Genomic DNA, 11,149 nt, shown 5'->3' with positions numbered 1-11,149 from the left:
GGATTGCCAAGAAGACGCCCGTCCTCCACCTTCACAATCTGTGCGTCTTCTACCAAAGACGCCCGAGCAGCAACCCCAAAAGACGTCCGTCTTCTCCCAAAGACGCCCGGGCAGAGACAGTAGAATCCGGTCGTCCCAAGCCTAAGACGCACGGATTCCAAGACAGCGCAAATTCGTTTCTTCAAGCTTCAAGAAAGATGCCCATCCTTCAGAAAATACCGGCGTTTCCTTAAGTAGGGACTTAATCGTCATTTAAGCCCTTAGTTAACCCTAATGCATCCACCTAATTTCCACTATAAATACCCCATTAGTCTAATTGGAAGAGCATGTTCTTCTTATCAATTCTTATAGTAGTTAAAATCAATCAAATCTCTCTTTATTTTGTAATCAACAATTAATCAAGTTTTAATACAAGTTTTATTTCCTTAATCTCTCTTTTGTTCATCCTTTATTTTGGGTAATTGAAGATTATTTGGGTTATTATTGGGAGATTGACAACCTCTCAATCAAGCATCAAGTACTTCTTTTATTCTTGCTTTATTATTGGAATCATTAGTAGGTATAATTCTCTTAATCTCTTTTTAATTATTGTTAATTACTTTCATTTATTCATCATGTTTCACTTTGTTGGTATGATTGACAACCTTTCTAGCATGTTCAATATGATAATGAGTGAGTAGTTACCTAGCTAGGGTTAATGGGTAATTAGGAGAAACCAACATGGGGAATGATTCATGCTTAAATTAATATGCTTTCATGGTTTATTTGCTTGCTTGTTTTTATCTCAACTCATGCACATGTTATGTTTGATGAAATGCGAGCCTATGAATCCTTACATTTTTTACCCATCACCTATCTTTTCAATGAGACTTTTAATACATAAACCAACTCGAGTCTCATTAGACCATGCATGTTGTTGAGTAGGGAAGACTAAGTCGACTTGTAGGTGTTGTACAATCTAATCGATTCGGCTCCGGGACCCAAACTTTCCTAGGATTGTAAGATATAACCCAACTCAATCCATCACAACAATAATTGCTTGCTTATAATTTGAGAACATGTTTGTATGATCAATTCCCATGATTCCCCTATGACCCCATGATACCCTAGTGCTTTTTATCAATTGTTTACAACCCTTTTAATTCATCTTGCTTGTTTACTTTTATTGCTATTTAGTTTAGTGACCTTCTACATCTACCCAAATTGTGACACCCCTAAGACACCACTAGTTGCAATAGAAATCTCATCTCAATTCCCGTCCCTTGGGATCGACCTTTACTTGCCTCTTTACTAATTGTAGAGTTGTTTGTGAAGTTATAAATTGTGTTTTGGTCTAGGTGCTCCTAACGACAAGTTACCGAAAAGATTTAGTCCGACCAGTCACCTTAAGTATATCTGATATGTTGGCAGGGAGGAATAGTTATGATTAACATGTGATCATGTTGGGGATGTGTGAAAATTGTGAAGAATGTAAGCTTGATTGATTTCTCAGATTTTACCCTCATTTGTATTGGCTGCCTTTTTAGACGTAATTAATATCTATGGACAAATGATTTACCTATGATAGCCCTGTGTGTTAATTTTCAATTGCCGCTTGTTTCGTGCTTAGATGATTTACGGTTTATGAGAAATAAATGTTTTAGTAGACAGTGGTCATAATGTTAATGTGCGGTCATATTTTCGACCCATAATTTTGTAAAATTTTCCATTTAATATGTACTTATAATTTATGGATTATTTCTATAATACCCGCCCTGTTTAAGGACCCGTTGACTGACCTCTTGACCTTAGCAAGGGATACGGAGAGGTTTATAGACCAACGTTGCTTGTTACTCGACCTAGTTAGTGTGACTCGGCCGAGTAGCTTAGATACTCGACCGAGTAGGGCCTACTCGGCTGAGTATGTCTATACTCGACCGAGTACCACGTTAGTTAACGTGTTATTATAAAACACGGAATCGTAAACCCCATTTTATTTTCGACGGTTCCTTTCTCTTTCTAACCTTAATCTCTCTCTCTGTCCTATTTATCTCTCATCACCCTATACTCTGACATGGCCTTGACACTAACCCAAGAAGGGAGATGGTTTATGCTTGACGTCATCGAGTCGGGTTGTCGCCGTTGCCGGCATCGGTCTGCGTCTAAAGGTGAGTTTGTGTTTTGTCATCATCTTTCAGTAGGTCTTGAATAGTCTAGTGATAGGATGTGGTTGCTACTTGTAAGGTTCATCACGGAGTCTTGCGTGGATTGTTTATTGGATGCACTTACATGGAATAGCGAAAAGGTAGGGTTTCCCTACTCAGTTGTATGTTTAATTGATTTAAGATGATTATGAGTGTATTGGCATGATTAGTATCATTGGCTTGTCTTTCTTGATTGTTGGAATTGTGGTGGATTGGCTATATGGGTGAGGTGCGTCCTCGACTGAGTGGAGTCACTTGCGGGAGTGGTTTCATGCCCTTGGTTCACCCCTCGTGGTTCCTGTCACAAGGAGGATATGCACATTAATGGACATGGGTTGTTGCTCGTTGCGATGAGCGGGCTTAGGTGAGCAAGGCTGCGGTCCCCCACTGGCGGTATGGATTTTCTGTTGCGGCAGATAATCTGGCAGGACTACACACTTAAGTGTGTAGTCGGATATGAGGCATGATTGGAATTGGAAGATGGTTGTATAGTTGTTGTCGTGATTGTTTCTTGTATATTGCTTATCTTTATTACTCAGTGAACTGACCCCCGTGTAATGTTTTTTAAAACTGTGGTGATCCATTCGGGGATGGGGGAGTAGTTGGTTTAGCAGGGGTTGCTTGCTACGATGCTTTCGGGACATTGAAGGGAATCGAGTCAACACGCTGTCGAACTAGATGCCGTTGTCACACTTATCTAATAGGTCTTTCCAGTTGTATATGTGGTAGTGCCTTTATATACTGGGGTGGTCCTTGGTAAGGCACCTTGGTATATGGGGGTGTTACAATTTCAATTCCGCTGCTTAGAGGATTCGTGGACGTTTTCAAAATCATAACTCACGTTAAAACTTATTGTCTTGATATTTAATGCTTATTTTTGCAAAATGACTCAGATTTATAGCGATATGCTGATAAAATTCTGCTCAGACCAATTGAGTTGTAAAAACCTTCATAAATTCATTATTTGAGCTATGGACTTGATTCTTGTTCTCATATCTTGCTAACTCTGTGTATTTTCTAAAAAGTATAAAAACTCAATAAATAGTTAAGCGGTTATTTATTGGTGAGTTTTGAAAGTTACAACACGTTTTATAACATTGTAAATGTATGATTTAACTGCAAGATTTTAACAAAAGTTGCATTATCATTACACCAACCTTACTATTATACTCTAATAGTGTGCTTTCAGAATGTTAATGATAGAATCATATACATTATGTTCACTGATATGCGGTAAAAAAATGAAAATTTTATTTTGTAATTCTATCGACATGATGTTATGTAAAATGTGCTTATGTAGACAACATAAATCTTAATTAGATTAAGATGGAGTTGACTGTGCAAGTTTTATTAATTACGTATATGATAAAGTCATGACATTTGAAATAAATCTTGTTATTGTTACTATTGTTGTTTCCTTCTGCGAGATTACCATATGTTATGTTTGTTGAAAAAGAAGTTGGAGTCTAAACCTTGACATTTGAATGATATATTTTATTTGTTGTCTTTATATGAACCGTACATGAGAGGATTAAATTTATTTCTTTTCAGAACTAGGAATAAAGCGTCGTTACTAGCATGAACCTATAATAAGTATAATTGGTTTGGTAGTGTGATGTATTAATATGCGACCACATTAGCTTGGTTAGTGTATGTTGTGTAATCTCTATGTTTTAAAGAGTTAATTGATCTAGCCGCAGATAACTTGTTGATGTCTAATGTGAGTTCAAGAGATTAGCAAAGTATTGGAGTAGTTGATTATGTGTTGGTTGTACAGTCGAAGTAATACCTTAATATATGATAATATGAATTTAATGATTAGCTTATGGGATCTTATGATTAGAATGTTTGGGGTAACATGTGTTTTAACACAAGTGACAAGATTGTTGATGAATAAGATATAAAACTAGAATTGTTGTAAATGGTAACTATGTAATAAGATATGCAATTAATACTGTTATTATTGTTTGACATGATGTGTTTATCGTTCTCAAAGTTAATTAGAAGTTGGATTATGATTTGTGGTTATGGATGTATGTAGCTACATTAATAAGTTTAATATATCTATTGTAGAGTTTAGTTTTGTACGTATAACTGAAAATTCAAGTACAAGTTTAATTTATAAAGTGTGTTGTGATTTATTAAATGGTCTTTAAGCTCGGCTATTTTTACTCGGTGAGTATTAATACGGTGTAGTGTCTTCATTTGTGACCAAGGTTACGGGAAAGTAACCTTAATTTTAAGGGTGGTAGAATTGTAAAATCTCGATAGTTGTGGCATTTTGATAACATTTTTGATAATAGGGAAATCTTTGTCGAGTTATAATTGTTATCTTAATGTTCTCAGTTTTAGATACCTATAATTGACTTTATCTGTCTTATTTGAAGTAGTTGCTTGTATGTGTGTCTCGAACTTTGAGGACGAAGTTCCTTTAAAGGGGATAGACTGTAATACTACCTTTTAGTGGTTGTTTTTTCTTATGCGGTGTGTAGTTGGTAGTAAGTATGTTGATAGCGTGTAAGTGTTGTCTTGGGTGGAGTACCTTTAAGTGTAGGTGAACTTCGGGACGAAGTTCTTTTTAATGAGGGAAGACTGTAATACCCCTGTATTTTAAAGCTGGTCAATGTTAGTCAACGGTAAAATGAGGAAATGTATTTTATATTAATTATATTTATTTATATTTAGTAAATTATATTTTATGGAATATGTTGTAAGATGGGAAGAAGAAAAGAAAATGGACCTGGCTGCTCTCTTTAAAATGGGCGTGTAACTTTTGTGTGAAAGGGGGGGGAGGGGGGGTATTTATAGTATAGGTAGGATACAATATGATAATAATAATAATATAATAATATAATAATCAAAGACACTTTCTTAGAAACTTCTTTAGACCACCCTGACCACTATAAATACAAGCTCATACCCATCCTATATTCACTTTTACTTTTACAAAATTACATATAGAGTTAGAGAGGGAGATTCAAAGGGAGAACTAGATCCGTCTTGCAACCTAAATCGTCTCAAAGAGCTAAAAAGGTAAATATGTTATAAACCGTCTTATAATTATCCGTCTCTTAATTAATTCGTCTTAATATTGTAAACCGTTGACCACCTTAGACCTTGACCACCGTGAGACCCCACCGTCACTGACCTTGACCGACGTTGACCATGGGAGGAGGTGGTTTGACCTTGTTGTTGTATTCAAACCTGTATAGGCTAGGGTTTTGAACCCCATCGTGCCTCGGCTAGACTAAGGCTTGGGTTGGGTACGTTGCTAATGTTGTGTCGTAGGTCAGGGGTTGTGTTGGGTGGTTGAAGGTGGTGGTTTGGTGGTGACTGGCCGGATTTTGTAGGGATTATCATAAGTATAGGTTGTTGGTTGAACCATGTTTATACACGAGTTTCTGGGACCCTCACCGTGACAAGGTTGACCTTTGTGGGTGGCGTGCTGCTGGTGGTCCCACCGTGGGGTCCGAGAAGACCATGGGGGTGGTTGTTGGTAGCGTACGGTGGTGTTGGAGTGGTAATTGAGGTAGCCAACATTGTGCAGCTCATCTTCTTCCTTCATTGATGACACTTTAAGTAACACCTTATCATTAACATTGAACTTAATCTCAGATCTCTTCAAATCTGCATAATTTTTCTGACGATCTTATTCAGCTTTCATCTTCTTCCTGATTATTTGAACTTGTTCAATTATCTCTTGGACTATTTCAGGCCCCACCACCATCCTCTCAGCACTACCATCCCAGCAAATCGGACTCCTCTACGCCTCCTCCCATACAAAGCCTCAAAATGAGCCATGCCAATACTGGCATCTTCTTCCAAAATTTAGATATAAACCTCGAATTTCTATCTGACACGATATTCTTAGAAATCCCATCCTATAAGCCTTAGCCAACTCAGCCTTACTCTAGGTATCATATACTTGGCATTTATATTATTCTTTTGGCATTGTGGATACATATTATTGTTGGTACTGGAACGCGATGGTTGTGTATTGGATAGGCCAGGCACGGGCATGTTGTAGAGCCGTGGACCTTGGTTTGGATAGGACATGCAGGCATGGTGTTCGAAGTTAGTCTTGGACCTGGCGTGGCTAGTCCACATGGTGTGGTTGAGCTCGGGCTGAGAGCCTTGATAACAGACTAATGGTGACTTATCATGAGGTGGACTTGTGTGTGTGTGTGTGTGTGTGTGTGTGTGTGTGTGTGTGTGTGTGTGTGTGTGTGTGTGTGTGTGTGTGTGTGTGTGTGTGTGTGTGTGTGTGTGTGTGTGTGTGTGTGTGTGTTGTGTGTTTTAAAATGTATGTTTCAATCATGGGAACAGATTAATACAAGTATAGTTGCTGGATGATTGCTTGGGAAGAGACGAGTGCGCTGGTATTCGTGTCATCGCCTAGTTATTTTGATTTAAACATTCATTTATTAGTAAACTCATTTGTTGGTTTGTAATTAATTTAAACTGTCTCATTACATTATTTGGAGGCTTTGGCCGTGTGTTGTAGTCCAATTCGGACGATTAATCTTATCATTCAGTTTTTAATTCAAAGTACCATTGATTCGTCGTTTCTGTACTATTTACCTCAGGTAACTGAGATGGTAACACCATCATTTATCCGAGATGGATAGTTTAAGACTCTTGGATAAGTGGGGGTGTTATAACATGTGTGATCGTGTGGTAGATTTGACGCGATATATGCATGACATGAGGAATACGGGAATGAGAAGTGTGGATAGTAATTGAGTACTATTAAAAGAAGTAATTATTCGTATGGTGTTATCATTTTATAAAGTTATATATTTTGGTTATGAGGATATAAACCTCATTTGTTGGAATATGTGTCCTCCGACAATAATGCGATCACAACTGTTGATCATGATGATCACATGTTTAAGTCTCATTATAAAGAATACAATTGGGAAGTAATATTTACTGTCAACTGGTCCACACATATCGGTAATGATTGGCTGACTAGAGTTTGACATTACTGTGGTGCGACGGTGGTGATTAGTTGATCCCCTAGGTCATACCTATAGGGCAACACTCTTAATTGATCAATTAATTGATCGTATAACGTTACGAGTCAATTAATTTAATTAAAATTGACGGACGATTTTGGAAGTAATATTTACGTACCTCATTGAAATTTGATTAAAATGAGATACGGTCTGAGTAATCGAATTTATTGTTTAAGGAAACAATTAAATTTGAATGAATTATTATAAATACAAATTGTTGTGATTTATAATTGGTAAAATATTTTGGTACAAGTAATTATGAATTACTAAGTCGATTTTTGTATATGACGTATTTTTATTAATACGTTGATTTTTAATATGTTAAAAATACATAACAAATTTATGTAACATATGACATGTGACATAAGACAAATTGACAAAAATAAAATGGATTCCATTTTACCCATATGTGCCGAAATTAGGGGAGGATTAAGGATAATATTGTGTTTATTATATAAGTGGTAAACACAATGATTACCTACTAATCTAGCCATGCAACCCTAATGCTCATTGTGAAGACAAACAAAGGCATGCATTGGCTCCTCTCCCTTCCCCTTGTCCGTTTTTTCTCAAGGAAAAACAAAGGGGTTTTTGCCTTATTTTTGATAAAACAATACATAACATTATTGTTATTCATTCATTCATTCATTCATCTAAAAATTTGAGTTTTAGAGAGATAAAAAGGCTTCCTTCTTCCTCCTCCCATAAACCGAAAATATTAAGTGTCCTATAATATTTTTGGGTCAATTTTTCTACAAAATTAATATTGTACTAGTATTTATAATATTGATTTTAATTAAGAGTGTGCTTTGGGTATAAATCCTTGGGAGAGATCCTACACTTGGGTCTTTGTTCATCCAAAAGGAAAGCTCAAGAACAAGAGAGAAGGAGATCTCTCTTGTGCCCTAAAACCGAAAATCCAATGTAAGAATGGAAGATTCTTCTCTTATTTTGATTATAGTTTGCATGCATAAGATCATTTATTAATTTTACGAGTAAATTAAAAATGGAACATATATGAATATTTTAAGTATATAGATCTACTTTTCCTTCAATCGGTATCAAGAGCCATGGTTGTTTGCATGCAAATCGGTTAAAAGTTTTTCCGAGTTATAAAGATTAACATATAAAACTTGTATAATTTGTGTTATTATGATATATCACAAAATTAATTTTTGCATGTTAAAGTTTCTGATCCTAAAAGGTTTTTAGGATATTTTGGTTATTTTATGGATTTTTATTGTTCATATTACACTATAATGGCATTAAAATATGATTTTATGAATAAAAATGTCATTTTCGGACTAAAATTAGCTAAACTTCGAATTTTCCAGTGATTTTTGGATATGTTGTCACATATATTATTTTGAGATGACCTATAAATTTTCATAATTTTTGGACTTCTTATGCTCGAAAAATGGATTTTTCATTATTAAATTCGGATTTAGGTGAAAAATAGGTTAATATGAGATAAATTTTGAATCTAGTCCTAGAAATTTAGTATGTTGTCACATGCAATTTTACAAGATGTGTATAAAATAATAGGCTATATTGAGGTCTTTTTGCATGATTTATGGATTTTTGAAGAAAAATAGCATGAATAGTGACTTTATTAGTGAAATATTAATGAAACATACTCTATGACTAAGGAAAAACGTCCAATGTTGCATTTTATTATCTTTTTCAGATCTAAAATTGAAAAGTTGGTGAATATAATTTTTCTCATGTTTTTATGATTATTTTGTTAAAAACCGATAAACCGCAACATTGTTTTTCCGGATAAATTTCGAAATTTTTAACCTAAGTTTTTGAACATTATGAGTGTCATGGTATTTTTCCAGAATGTTCATGAGTTTAAATTTCAAATTTTGAATTTATTTGAAATTTTGTGATTTATTTGAAGTTTATAGCTTATTTTTTATAATTTTAAGTCCATTAATGAACAAATTTTAGAAATATGAGTTAATTATGGTCAAATAATTAGTGAAGACTAAATTTTGAGTCCTAAGAGGTTAGGGTAATTAACTTATGCATAAATATGAATTTATGTAATTTTGTGATTATAAAATGTTGAAATCATGCAAATCCGTAAAAACCGAGTAATATACGATATTGGCTACTTAAAGGCGATTTATCATAAAATTTGGCATGTTCATACATATTATAATGCTGCATTTTCTTTATGATTGTCATAATTTTATTTTATGTAATTTTTGAATTATGTAATTTTACTAAGTATGGCCTTAGTTTTTAATTGGTATTTCCCGAAATGTATGGGAATATCGATTCGGTTTTAATTTATTGTGATCTCGTATCACCGTTTTGTAATTTAATAGGTTTATTTTATTTTAGTTACAAATGTATAATAGGAAATTATGTAATTTATTATGTAATTTTATTTATTCCGGAGTTCCCAAAGACGGATTTCTTCAAGATGGCGATACATAAAGACGGTGTTACCTCGAGATGCGTGCCACAACCGAATTTCAAGGGACCAATGGAGTTGGTTTCCGAATATGTAATAGTTAAATAGTTTTCTATTTTAGGAAGGCCATACTAAGATTTATTTTTTTTTATTTTTTTTTATGCTTTGCATTTTATTTATATGTCGCATGCATCGCTAAATCGCCATAACTAAAACATGCATCATCATCTTCATCGAGTTTATCGACCGTGTCAATTAGAATTATCGTAGTTCACCGCTTTAGTTCACTTAAAACGTGATATATAATAAATTGACATGACCTCTCGCTAAAATAATCAATTGAGACATAGCCTTACCAAATAGTAGAAACCATGAAAACCTATTTCGTGAGGGAGTGCACTCGGCCCTACCGGGGTACAAAACTTGTTACGTAGGGGAAGTGGGTGATAAATGTCTATCCACCGAATTCATGTTGATAAGGGATGAATCGGCCCTACCGTGCCCGAGTTGATGTGGATTTGGATCATGGACACATTTATTCGAAATTTGGATTGAGCTCAACGGAAGTATTCGTGACCGTAGTCGCATGTGTTCCGGGCTATAGATAAACATTAGAGTAATTTTATCGACCAAGAGTTCAAAAAGTAGAATCGATTAAACGTTAATCCACCGAGTTATATTGATAAAGGATGAATCGGCCCTACCGTGCCTAAGTCGATATGAATTTGGGTCTTGGAATCATTTATCTAGTTGGGTAGAGGTCACTAGAAAAATGCATAAAACTTGTTTAAATTATACATTTTTACGAGTAGTATTTTAAAACGACATTTGTTTTATTCCTTCTATTTTGTTTTGTAGACCACTTCTTTTTCTCATAACAAATGGCAACACCAACCCCTAACGCCACGCCTCTCGCCAATACATCATGGCTCCGATCCTTCATGGATCGATGTAAACTTGAAAAGAATGGGTCAAATTTCTCCGATTGGGATGCCCAACTCAAACTAGCCGCCCAAGGTGACGACAAGCTTCGTTACCTTACCGAGGCCTCTCCTCCCGAACCTACTACTAGGTCGACCGCCGCCACTAGGGAAGCATATGAGGCTTACCAAAAGGAGTCCGCCGCAATGAAAAACGTCTTGATATTTGCAATGGAGGCGGATCTCCAAAGGAGAGCCTTTAAAATGGGCAACGCTAATGAGATTTACTCCAAGCTTGTGACAATGTTTTCACAAACTCCGCGGATCGTCCAATATGAGGCGGCCGCGGCATTCTTTGATCTCGACTTCAAAGAGGGCCAAAAGGTTAGCCCTCATGTGCTCAAACTTATGGAGCTTGTCGAGACCTTGAAAATTCAAAAGGTTGAAATCCCCAAAGAACTCATTGTAGATAGGATTCTACACTCCTTGTCCAAAGTCAAAGCGTATGTTCAGTTTCGGGTGAATTTTAACATGCAAGACAAGGATGTGTCTCTTGAAGAATTGCACAAGTTACTTGTGCAAGCCGAGAGGGACATGGGGTTA

This window comes from Silene latifolia, chromosome 4 (assembly GCF_048544455.1).
Source record: "Silene latifolia isolate original U9 population chromosome 4, ASM4854445v1, whole genome shotgun sequence".
NCBI classification, from domain to species: domain Eukaryota; kingdom Viridiplantae; phylum Streptophyta; class Magnoliopsida; order Caryophyllales; family Caryophyllaceae; genus Silene; species Silene latifolia.
The sequence above is the reverse complement of the archived record's forward strand: the minus strand, read 5'-3'. Positions refer to the sequence as shown.